At 42.9% G+C, this 13099-nt stretch overlaps 1 protein-coding gene and 1 long non-coding RNA gene across 4 annotated transcripts in view; one reads left to right on the top strand and one right to left on the bottom strand.

Annotated features, from left to right (window-relative positions):
• SLC7A2 (solute carrier family 7 member 2) overlaps positions 1 to 4868 on the bottom strand; it is a 76284-nt gene extending 71416 nt beyond the window's left edge. Inside the window, exon 1 of one of the 3 annotated variants that reach the window (XM_060653071.3) lies at positions 4744 to 4868. The gene's annotated coding sequence lies outside the window, so the exon portion shown is untranslated. The remainder of the gene's footprint in view (positions 1 to 4743) is intronic. The other 2 variants (XM_060653074.3, XM_060653072.3) reach the window with 2 other exon arrangements.
• A 133-nt stretch (positions 4869 to 5001) lies between these two features.
• On the top strand, positions 5002 to 9639 carry LOC132691587 (uncharacterized). Its single transcript, XR_009615878.3, has 3 exons — positions 5002 to 5139; positions 5540 to 5622; positions 9472 to 9639. It is a non-coding gene; the product is annotated as an uncharacterized LOC132691587 (long non-coding RNA).
• Positions 9640 to 13099: the final 3460 nt, after the last annotated feature.

Below are 13099 nucleotides of genomic sequence, written 5' to 3'. Positions count from 1 at the left end.
GATCTCACCAACTTCAAGGTCATGACCTGGGCGGAAATGAAGAGCCAGATGCTCAACTGACTGAGCCAACCAGATGCCCCTTAGTGTGCTTTTTAAAGTAGAAATTGAATTACATTCTGAAAATCTGTCCTGAGTTCATATTTGAGCATAAAAAAATAAGACTGAACATGCAAAAAGACCCCATTTTTTCCTTAAGGTTCAATATACAGACTACTTAATTCCACTACCACTGATTCCACTGGTGACTCTCATCATTATCATCATCTACCAATATGGCAGCTAGATACCCACAGCCAAGGCAAGAAAAGATCCTGACTAACCAATCTTTATTCTTCTAATGATCAAAGTACCAACTTCTATAACATCTTTTACATAGAAGTAAAATAAAGAAGCTTTAAGGTGTACTGTCTTGATTTTCTGAAGAGACAAGCATTTGTTTTTAAGCAGAACAGATCCACTTATCTTAAAATCTTAACTAAAAAAAGGGGGGGGCAAAAGAAGTATCAAATGAGAGACTCTTAATTACAGTATCATTCAGCATCCTTAATGACATGGAGTTCCATCCACCATGATCACTAGGTTCACTAGGAAGTAGGCTTTGAAGGCAATAAACAGCATTGTATTACATATAATTGTATAAAGACCTAGGGAGGCTTCCTGAAGCCAGATTGGGTTAAGAAAGAAAAGAATTTTCCCCAGAACTGTGGGAAAAACTAGCAAGAATCAACAAGGGAAATAAAAATTCTTTGCTGTGTATTGTTCACAAAATATTCCAAAAATGAATACAACATAGGGCTTTTTTTTTTTTAACTCCTGGAAGAAAGGTTAAGGAACGTTCTTATACCATCTGCCTCACTGCAGAATCCCAGATTGGCTCACATTCTGAAGAGAGGTACTAATATGCAGCACCGGAAATGAATGGGTGGGTATGGATTTTATTTTTATTTTATTTCTTGAAGAGGGATGGAGAGAGGCATAATATTAAATTTATGACATCTGCAGAATGAAATCATCACATAGGACACTGTAGCCTGATGATTCCATCTTAGATGTAAGAAACCCCAAGTTTTATAACCACGTATGTCCATACACACCCAGAAAAATAGATCTTCAATAATGTATGTCCATACATACCCATGGATTTCTCTGAACAGAGATTCCAAAGTAAAAGTCTGAATAGGAACAGAAGAAATGCAACCCACATATTTAAATCCAGCATTTTAAATAAAAACCACTTTATCTCAAATCTTAAAGTCAATACAACTTGTACTTATCAATGAGAAGGTTAACTAATGACAGCAGAGGGCTTTCCTACAAACATGCAAAGTTTGAGTCCATAAGTACAAAGAAAACAATAGTACACTGTTTGCTTCCAGAGATTAATATTATGTTTATTAAGTTGGACATGAAAAATTAATAGATCAATCACGCTCTGATTATCTTAACTAAGTTACTGAGAACCTGGTCAACTATTTAGAGCCTGCTGAGAATGAACCCCTAGCTGTTGGTTTGGTTTTATAAAAGGCATCTCCAACACTGCCACAGCCATGGACAACAATTCTAAAACAATAGCCAAAAAGGCAAGTAAGAGACTATATGAGAAGAACCAAGACAAATTTGTTACTACCAATAAAACAAAAACGCCAAGCACAGGTACTTTTGATGATGAAATAGAAAGCAGCATCATTTTCATGTATTAGAGAGCGTGTTCCTTACTTGCTTTCTGGTATAGACAGTACCCAAGTCATCTGTTTATAGGTATTGTTACTTCGTATAAAATTACAACAAAAAAACCTACTCATAAATCCATCGATGAAAGGTTTCCTTAATGTAAAACTAACTGAAAAATCCTTCCAAAACTGGAGCTACACATAATTTTTGGTTGTCCAGTGTCTGGAACAGAATAGGGATTTTCAGTGAAGGAAACTTAATGAAGGAATATACAGTCAAAGACATAAATAGCACCCTTTCTCAAATTATTGAAATCAGTGGCATCCATTCAACAATGACATATTGAGCATGTGTCACGTGCAGACATTGTTAGGCAGTAGAATGAAAAGTTACTGCAACAGGTGACGATGAAAAGAATGATCTCATTAGTGTTTTTTTTTTTAACGTTTATTCATTTTTGAGACAGAGAGAGACAGAGCATGAATGGGGGAAGGTCAGAGAGAGAGGGAGACACAGAATCTCAAACAGGCTCCAGGCTCTGAGCTGTCAGCACAGAGCCCGACGCAGGGCTCGAACTCACGGACCGCGAGATCATGACCTGAGCAGAAGTCGGACGCCCAACCAACTGAGCCACCCAGGCGCCCCAAGTTTTTTTTTTAATCAAGGCTTTATCAGTATGTTTTTGAATACTCAGATTAAAGGTGTAGTATGGGTTAACCACACAGATTTTGCAAACCATTTAGATGAGTGGTCTCACGTAAGTGAAATCTTACCGTTAAATGAGTTTTTCCGTACTAGTTGGATGACAAAACGTTCAAATGAAGCATACAGTACTAAGCATGTGAATGTTGAGAAATAGATTCAACTGAAAATTCGGCTTTTGTTTTAAATGCTTAACATCCAGTAAGTGACCTCTAAGAAGCCAGTCCTTAAGAATCAATGTGTTCATATTATGTTTGGGAAAATAATAAAACACACAGCAAGGTAGGATGTTTTCAATATTCTGTTCTGAAAGTTGGTCACTGAAGGGCATCAAAATAAAACTAGCAGATGGCCTTGAACACTTAAAAAAAATACTTATATAGGTATATAGTAAAGGTATATGGAATAGCAAACAAATAAAACAGAAGAGAAGACAGAAACTAGGCTAAGTAGAGAAGCCACCAAAGAAAAATGATGAGAGAAAGCCCATTTGAAAAGTGGACTGAAAGAAGAAGAAATGGCCATGAATGAGGGCCCAGGTCTGGCCAGAAGAGCCAAGAGAAGCAATGACAACTTCAGCAAGGAAGCATGAGAAGACAACAGAAGGTGGGCCATGTAGAATGGAGCCTAGGCACTCCCACTCCGCAAAGGGGAGCCGGCTTCCGGTGGAAAGCAAGAACTTTAAAATTCTTCAGGTGCATATGTCCAAAACCCAAAAATATATGAGAATATGAGATGGAAAATGTTAGAGTATTCTGTCTTTTCAACCTTGTTTCCACTCCCAGCCTCCATGCTCTTTTACAGACTCTAAGTCCAGTGATAATGCTTAGAGACTTTGGAATCCAAAGGACTTTGCTGACGATGTGCTGAAGAGGCCGAGGATTCTGCAAACTGAATCCCAGGAGATACCAGACAGAGTTTTATTCGGGTCTCCAAGGCCACATCACACCCTTAAAGATGAAAATGCTTTAAGGTAAATGACATTCCCCAATCAAGGCATGATGTGGAAACAACTGAGAGGCAAGGGAGAAAGGTGAAAAAATCCTAATAAATAATGTGGCCTCTCAGCATTAACACAGAGCAGCCAAGTAGAAACTCTGTAGTAAAGCAAAATATTAAGAAAATGCATATGCTGTTCTGCACTAAAACAGTTCATATCAAGCGTCAGTGCAACTAAAAGAAAAAAAGGGTTTAATAGTACAAAGGGAAAAAGCAAGATAAGAAAGCATATAAAACTATTATTATCCTGTCCACCCCTTAGACAAAAGAGCGCAAACACAAATACTTGTGATTTCCTGGGGAGATAATTATTATTAAGGCTCAGTGGAGAAAGAGGTGACTGAGGTTTTGCAAGAGTGCCAAAGTATCAAGTCAGAGGTCACATACGCACTTACTTGATATGCCAGGCCCCCGCCAACGTTCAGAACGCTCCTAAAATCTGACGATCCTCCCTCATTCAAGGATGAATGTTTCTGTACTTGCGACTAGATAAATCTTATTACCAGTCCTAAGAGTCCCCTGAACGTTTTTGCAGGCAGTTCTGCATGAATACTTCAAAGTCTCAACAGGTTGGACCTTTTTACTCCCGAAATCTGGGCACTGTTTCCACTTATAAAGACTCACAGGACTCCATGAGAGTACTTTTAAGGCCCTTTAAGATACCGTCTTTGAACACGTTGCTCCATCGTCTGGATACACGTGTTGGAAAGTTCTCCGCTGGAAGGGTATTGTGAGGCGATGGGCTAGGTGACTGCCGAAGCATCAAGAACGGCATTTCGAGTTCAAAGCTGAAGACTCCAGGCAGTAGGCTTTAAGAGTATAGCCCGTCCCCGACGGGCTTAAAACGGCACCCCTTTACTTTCAAACACACACCGCGACGGGCCATTTTACCTGTCCTACCCGTCCCGGTCAGGTCTAGGACGTGAAAGGCTTCCAGGGCTCCAAGCGCTGTTCTATATTTAAATCAAAACTCTCTGGAAGGCGACTTCGGGGACCCCTCAGTGTGCCCTCCCGGAGACGGGTGCCCAGGGCCCCTCTCCTCCCCGCCCCGGACAAGAGCGCCTCAAGGGCCCCCGCAGGGTCTCCGTGCCGGCCGTCCCCAGCCCCCGCGACCCGCGCAGTCCCCGCGGACCCCGACGCCTCGCGGCACACGCGACCGCGCGGGGTTGGCCAGGGCGAGGCGCAGCCCCCAGGGACGAGGGTCTGCGGCGGCAGCCCCCTCCCGCGGCCCCGGGGTTCTTCATCTCCGAGTCCCGGCGGCGCGGCCTCGGGGCCCTCGGCGCCCCAGCCCGGCCCTTCCCGTCCGGCCCCGGAGCCCAGGCCGCCCCTCGCCTGCGGTCCCTCCGCGCGACCGGACCCTTGGCAACTTACTGGGGCGGTGCTAGGGTCGCGCCGAGGGGGCGGTGGTGGGCGAGCGGCTCCGGGAGGCTGAAGGAGCGGCCGCCGCCTCGCTGGTCCGCGCGGAGAGGAGCGCCCCGGGCCGCTGCGCTGCAGAAGGCGGGCTGGGCACGTGGGCGCCCCTCTGTGTAGCCGTGCAGGGGGCGGGGCGCGGGGCAGGGCGGGGCCGCCTCCTCCCTCCCCCGCGCCGGCCGCCCCCCGTCCCGGCCGCGCGGGCCAATCCCCGGGGTAGGCGGCGTCCGGCCGCAGCGCCGCGGGGGCGCTCTGCAGCCCCGAGCCCGGGCACCGCGGCCGTGCGCTCCCTCGGGCTCCGCCCGCTGGGCGCGGGGCGTGCGGCCGGCTCCAGGGGCGTCGGGTCTGGGAAGCAAGGTTTGGCTCCAGGGAAGAGTGAATTCCTGCCTCCCTCGGGGGACCCAACCTCCGGGGCGTTGCCAAAGCTCTAAGGGGAATTCTTCCAAGTGGGGTTTTTGTCCCCCTGTTTACTTGTCCTGCAGAGAAGAATTTGTAAATAAGAGTAATCATAACATGCTAATGATAATGATAAATAGAAGCCCAGACGGGTATGCTTTGTCAAACAGTACTACTTCACCAGTAAAAAGCATGAAAGTTTCTAAAAATGTGCAGCTGCTATTCTGAAAATTCCAGTAATGTGAATAGGCTGTCATGACACTTTGAGGGTGGGCAATAAGAAAAGGATACTTGCTTTTTCCAAAAAAGAGCAGAAGTTACACAATCAAGGTTTCTCATACTGCGCTATTGTTTACTTTAGGAGTCTCTGATAAGATTGAAGTCACAATGTGAAACTGCTGGTTTTAACCCAAAAGGGGACAAAACATGGGCCTGAAGTCAGCAGTAAGTATATGTTATTATTTCTGTTTGAGAGCAAGATCCACCGTATTTTGTTTGACGTGATGGTGAACATCCTTTTTATTCACCTAATAATGCTATTAACTTTGGCGAAGTGCCAGGTTCATATTGATGCATTGCACATATTTTTAATGTGATGTTCTAAATCATTCTTAACTTCTTTAAGACGGCCGTGTGTTACCAACAGAATCTCATTAAAGATTTGGGGCTTCACTCCAAAAAATGCTACATGCACAAAAGCTCAGTGACTATTTCCATTGTTGAGCAACTCAGGAAGCCAGGCAACAGAGCCCATTGAAGAGCTAGAAGGTCCAAAGTGAACCATGGCTGCAAGGATATTTGTTTTCTGTTCTGTTAAATGTCCTAAGTAAGAGTTTTTGTCAATATAAACTTAGTTTTACAGTATAAAACAGATTTCTCAGGCAAATAATCATTAGTGATATAGAAGGAAGAGATACGTGGTGAATCTGACACAAATTTACTCATCCCATGAGGGTTGGGAGGCATTGCACCAAGGGGTGAAGAAGACTTAAGAGAGTATGTCTAATTTCTAAGGGCAAGGGATCTGATATAAAATTTTCTGCCCCGTTTTCTTAAAAACAATAAATAAGGGTTGCTATTTTAAATTTAAGAGATTATTTTCCTACACGTTTTTATCTAAACACCCTGAAGGGACAGTCTGTGATGAAGTTGCATGACAATGATTTGAGGTAAACTAATCTACCTGACATTTAAAAACTGCCAATTTAGTCAGAATACCAATCTTTGAGTTTATCTAGTAATCTATCTGCTTTTGGTGCTTCCTGAAACACGAACACATTGTGTGCATATGTATGAATAATAAGCTGTTTCATCTCTAAGCAAAAATGAGCAAGTCATTTCTAAGAAGCACAATGTTTGATAGCTCTCTTGACGCACTAGAGTTCGACTTAGGTATTCCTTTTCCTGTCTGAAGTTATTGATTAACTATTTATCTCACATCTCATTTTTGGTTACTTCTCAACTTTTAAAATGTGTTCAGATGAAGAAAGAATAGAACAGTCGCAGATCTATTATTTTGAGTCTTTAAGAAGGACTATGAGAGACAAGGGAAACAGAAGAGTTAGAAACAAAACATTTGAAATGGGTGAAGCTATTTTGACTTCATCTGCGTTTCCATTTGCACTGCTCTGTTCCTGCTACCCAGAATGGAATTTGCATCTTCTTCCCCCTTGAATACTGTTTTCACCCACCTCCTTCTAGCTCATCCTGTCTGGAGTTCACACTTTTCACTTTCATCCGTCTACCTTCCTCCTTAGGAATGAAACAGAAAACCCAGCTTAGTCATTTTCAGCAGCAGGAGTGATCTAGGTTGTTGTCTTCCAAAGATTTCAGAAACATTTGTGCATATCGGAACTGCTAAGTTTTATGAAATTGCAGGGGATTTCAAGGGACTTTTGTGGCTCAATAAGTTCCACACCCTTTACTCCTACACTTGCCAAATACAACCAAAGTAAATTTCATGTCCGTGAATGAGGGACTTACTTGCAACTACCAAGACCTGAGTTGATTCTTGTAAGTTCTGATTTGACTCCATTATCTGGAAGCTAGTTGAACTAAGACAAAAAGCTAAGATCCCCATTTTTTTTTTTTTTTTTTTTTTTTAGATCTTTGGATACTGGACACTGTTATAATTGAATTGGCTTGAAAGACAAAAAGGATTGGATCTGAGTTTCAGGCCGCTAGGGTTTCCAGGACTTTTCGGGCTAGTGTTGTTCTCCATTCCCCTTTCAAAAACGTGTCAAAACTTAAAGGCAATTTTCCACTGGATACGTTCCATGTTTGCCCATCCCTGAAGATAAGCAATAAAATATTGAAAAAATGGTTGGAAAAAACCCACAGTAAATCCTTAAAAATTATGTTTTAAATTTGTATTTTTCTGCTTGTCTTTTAACTAAGACCAAATAATGGTTTCGCAACGGTTTTTCAGTCCTGTGCTGCTCTCCCTACGAATTTCCCTGCATCCTGTCACTTGGCTTGTTTCTGGGGTTTCTTTACATTGGCCATTAATCAAGAATCACCCAGAGCTCCACCCGCTCTGTGCTGGTCTCTGTTTCCTTCTGCCAGGATTCCTGCTGGGACTGTATCTGCTGGAAAAAGTCAGCTTTCTCAATCCAAACGTCTTCAGTCGGCCTATTGGTCTAAGGATTGAAAACCAGGAGTTTGGAAGAGAGCTCAGCTAATGTAAATCCTCTTTGTTCCTTCAGCCTTGAACAAGATTCTAATTGCTTCAGAGATGGCTTCCTAAGAACGTCCAATGGACTTTTCTCTGTTCTTATTCTGCCTCAAATTCTCTCCTGCTTGCTGTCCCTGTTTTGAAGTGGTCTCCCCCACCCTCCTGACTTCCATGATCTCTTCATTTTTTTCCTACCATTCTTATGACTTTTTGTCCTGCTTGCTAATTATGGAACTCTTAAGATTAAATTTTTGAATCACTCTTGTCTCTATCTGCCTTCACAATCGTAAGATCCTAAGTCGCAACCAACTTAATGGCCTTGATCCGAAAAGCTACTTTACTAAGCCTCATCTTTCATCCTTGCTCCAAACTGTGTCTCTGGTGAGGTGAATTTCCCAGCGCCTGAAATTATGTGGTTGAAAACAAATTCCCTCTCTTTCTTCCACTCGTCTCCCTCTCTGACTTCCATCTTACCATTCTCCTGGTACTCTAGGCTTAATACCTTGAGTTATTATTTACTTGTTTCTCTCCTTTATTTATTTTTGTTCTGTCATCCACAAAGTTCTGCTACTATTCCTCTGTTTGTTTATTCTTTATAACGGAAACACTCCTTTCTTTTGACTTCTATGAATTTGTATCCTTAATCTCTATCTTCATCATGTTAAGAAATACTATTGTAGTCTTTTAAAAAACTTTTTATTGATGATAAAACCAAACTAAACTCTTCTGTCATGGAAGTCTCCATCAACTGCTTCAATACATTTCCTCAAATTATCATTCAGATCTGTGCTCTCTGATATGGTAGCCATTGGCCACATGTAGCTCTTGAGCCCTTGATTTGTGACTAGTCCAAATTGAGATGTGCTGAAGAGTTAACTACATACCGAATTTCAAAGACTTAGGACAATCAAAATCATGTAAAACTGTCTCATTAAGAGTTTTTTCCCATTGATTACATGTTGAAATCATGTTTGGGAGATCCTGGGCTAAGTAATGTATATTATTAAAATTATTTTTACTTGCTTCTTTTAATTTTTTTTTTTTTTTTTTTTTTTTTTTTTTTTGTCAACACGACCGCTAGAAAACTTTAAATTACAAACGTGGCTCATCTTATGTTTCTATTGGACAGTGCTGTTTTAGATAATCGGCGAGCCAATTCTGGGCTGGACACTGTGAAACAGATCAGAGGCAATTTTTAATAAGGAAAGAAAAGTTCAGACAGCCCACCTTTCACAACCCAGCTGAAGAGATAAGACATTGATACAACCAGAAGGCAGACACCAAATGAGGCAAGAGGATTCCCCTTGTGGGAGCTTAGAGGAGAGAATTGGTCAGAAATACCTTTTCTGAAGAAGCAGAATTTCAAAAGATCCTTTCAGGGTAAATAGTATTTCTTTTCTGCAGCTGTACAAGCAAGAGGAAGGCATTTGGAGAGAGAGGAGGTAGAAAGCACCGAGTAGGCCTGGGGTAAAATTCATCAACCGATTTGTCTGGAATGAGCACTATGCCCTGAAAGGGACTCAGGTCCACACAATCTCCTGTGCCTCGATGCACTCAATCACCTCCAGAATGACTTCTGCCTGCTTTCCATCCACTTCTGTCCTACTGCTTCCTTCCAGACTGTACCATACTCCGGACTTGAAGCTAGAAACTAAAAGTATATGCACGTTGCCAGCCAGATCTTTACCCTGCTTCTGACCAAGCTTCTGGAATGTGTGCTTCAAATGCATGCTCCTGGACAATGACACAGCATGGTGTTTTCACTGAGGAAACATTCTCCTCAACCAGGTAATCCTTTGAATGGAGAGTCCCACCCATGTAAAGAACAGGGCTCAGTGTTTATTTAAATTGCCACCTACCTAGGTTAACCAACCATTCTGATTTGCCTGGGATTTTTCCAGTTTCAGCACTAAAAGTCCTAGGCCTCAGGAAACCCTCCATTTCCAGAGAAACTGAGATGGTTGGTCCACCTCACCTACTCTGCCATATTCCAGGCTCTGACTTTGTTTCTCATTTCTAGTCCCTGGCCTCCTGCTAATTTGCTTTCTCTGGCCACACCAGTGCTGACTTGACAACATTTTTTCTTAACCTCGGTTTTGTGATTTCTGTGGGGGAGAGAGAGGGTCACCATTCTTCCTATTAAATTCATTCATCTTCCATTTTAAAAACATGTCACTGCATAGTGTAAGGAAGAAAGGCGTTATAGACTCAATCAAATCAGGGGAGATATTTCAGTTCCAAAAAGTGGGAACAGAAGTCCTACATGCAACAAGACTCATCTCGTCATTGGAACCTAATTATCTATGTCAGTTCCATGTCCTCCTGGGACCACTTCCTGCACCTCTGAAGCCATGCTTCTCATGTAAGTCCTTTTCTTGTTCTCAAGGGCTATCAGCTAAGGGACAGCATCAGAATGAAGTGAAAAACCCCTAGATAAGAAATTCAGAAAAGCAGGTTCAATTCTAAGTTGTGGCAGCAAAAGGGTTACGTGGTTCAGAAACTTCTAAGTCCAAAGGAATGAAGCCACGATGATGAAAAGGGTAGGCCGTGGGTTTGAACTTTTAAGATACTGAACTGACCACCCATGTCACAGATTCATAAAACTAGCTGTATTAGAAACAGCCACCCCAGGGGCGCCTGGGCAGCTCAGTCGGTTAAGTGTCCAGCTTCGGCTCAGGTCATGATCTCATGGTTTGTGAGTTCGAGTCCTGAGTCGGGCTCTGAGCTGACAGCTCAGAGCCTGGAGCCTACTTCAGATTGTGTCTTCTCCTCTCTCTCCCCCTCCCCTGCTCATGCTCTGTGTCTCTCTGTCTCTCAATAATAAATAAACGTTAAAAAAATTTAAAAAAATAAAATAAACACTAAAAAAAAATTTAGAATCACCTACCCCAAAGTGCTAGCATCAGTCTGAAAAAATATCTAAATTCCAATTTCTACTTAGCAACAACTTCTTGCACAGGGCTGTGAATTCTAAGTTGCAAAACTTAAGTCTCAAAATATTCATGTGGAAAATGTTACTGTCTAGCACCTTCCAGGGCTTCTTGGTAGCCTTGTCAAAAAATTAAATTCTTTGAGGGGCACCTGGGTAGCTCAGTCGGCGAAGGGTCCTACTCTTGATTTCAGCTCAGGTCAAGATCTCACAGTTTGTGAGATCCAGCCTCGAGTCTGCCTCCGTGCTGGCACGGAGCCTGCTTGGGATTCTCTCTCCCTCTGCTCTCTCTCTTTCTCTCTATTTCTCTCAATAAATAAATAAACCTAAAAAAAAATTTAAATTCTTTGAGATCAAACAATGCAAAGTAAATGAGCCTCTGGTGGTAGAGGGAAGGATGGACAGTTGGCTCCCTGCGAAGCATGACTTTGATGTGTTTGACTGTCTGGCTTAGACTCGCAAGATCCACTCCTTAAAAAGCTCCACGAGTTGGTAATGTGTCCTGAGACCTCAGGGGCTACGTGCCTCAGAGAGGATATTTCAAAAGATCCCACCCGTTTTGCTTTTATATTTGGATTGGCATGAACTGATGCCTCTTGGCTCATTAGTCTTTTTTCCCCCTTTTGTGTCCCAGACAGGGAGGCAAAGTCTGCTTTAACGATGAGCAGTCTGGTCCACCACACTTCTTCATAACAAGTCAATGCTGGCTCACTCAGGGAGGGCCAGAACACCTGGGATTCTCCCTTAATTATACGGGAGAGTCGGAGCTGCTGACTCTCAGTGGCTTGTCCCCTAATCTCAACTATCAAATCAGACCACACTGTGCAGAGCAACTGTGCATTTTTTTCCAGATGCTTAAGAGGAAACCTGACCTTTTGTGATTTTGCATGGAATTGGAGGGAGAATTCCCTCTCTCTCTCTCTTGTTTTTTTGGTTTATTTTGAGAGAGAGAGAGAGTGTGAGCGTGCACGTGAGCGGGAGAGGGGCAGAGAGAGAGAGAGTGAGGGAGAGAGAGAATCCCAAGCACATTCCACACTGTCAGTGCAGAGGCCAATGCAGGGCTTGACCTCATGAACCGTGAGATCATGACCTGAGCCAAAATCAAGAGCCTGATGCTTAACTGACTGAGCCACCCAGGTGCCCCAAGAGAACTCTTATATAACCAGGCTAAACCTGAATAGGATTCTGGCCTAATCTGGAAAGCACTCCAGTTCTGCTTAGGTTAATTTTTATCCTTCCCCAAATTTAGTCCTGTGGCAAAAGATCATGAAATAAAAGGATACAATTGAGGGGCACCTGGATGGCTCAGTTGGTTAAGCGTCCAACTTCGGCTCAGGTCATGATCTCACAGTTTGTCGGTTCGAGCCCCGCGTCGGGCTCTGTGCTGACAACTCAGAGCCTGGAGCCTGTTTCAGATTCTGTGTCCCCCTCTCTCTCTGCCCCTCCCTGCTTGCGCTGTCTCTCTCTCTCTCTCTCTCTCTCTCTCTCTCAAAAAATAAGCATTAAAAAAATTTTTTAAAAAAGGATACAATTGCATACAGAGGTACAGTGAAAAGTACAAATCAATCCTATTGGTTGCTGACTTCACTAAATGTATAATTTTGAACAACAAGTTCTCAACTGCATTTTTTCAGTTTCTTTTTTCTGAGCAATGGGAATCATAATACTTTAACTCCTTCAAAAGATTGTGAGGAAATACACAGGCACGCAAAAACTGTGAACAAGTTAAGTCACTGAGGTTTTACTCTTGCATCATTTCATACCCCCATCAGTTTAAACTTCAGTTCCAGAAATGAGTTAAAATTAAAAACCTACTGGGGTCACCTGGGTGGCTCAGTTGGCTAAGCGTCCCGCTTCGGCTTAGGTCATGATCTCAGGGTTCATGAGTTCCAACACCACATCAGGCTCTGTGCTGACAGCTCGGAGCCTGGAGCCTGTTTCGGATTCTGTCTCCCCCACTCTCTGCCCCTCCCCTGCTTATGCTCTGCCTCTCTCTCTCTCTCTCTCTCTCTCTCTCTCTCTCTCTCTCTCAAAAAACTAAACATTTCAAAAAATCTACCTCGTAATTCTTAGGTTATACATGTAAAGCATGTAATGTAGCATTATCTTTAACATTACATGGAGACAAATAAAATAGGGTTTTAGAAACTGACCTTTTAAACCAAATTAATCTGTCCAAATAAGCCCTTCAACAATGGTTCCATCTTTGGCACCATTTTCCATTGTCAGCAGCAGTGACTGCACAGCATGACCCGTGACTCCATGGACTGGCCAAAAGGACTTCCGCATGCTGGTAATGCTTCACCCCCTTCTTCTTT

Source organism: Panthera onca, chromosome B1 (genome assembly GCF_046562875.1).
Source record: "Panthera onca isolate mPanOnc1 chromosome B1, mPanOnc1 haplotype 2, whole genome shotgun sequence".
Classification (NCBI taxonomy): Eukaryota; Metazoa; Chordata; class Mammalia; order Carnivora; family Felidae; genus Panthera; species Panthera onca.
The sequence above is the reverse complement of the archived record's forward strand: the minus strand, read 5'-3'. Positions and strand labels throughout refer to the sequence as shown.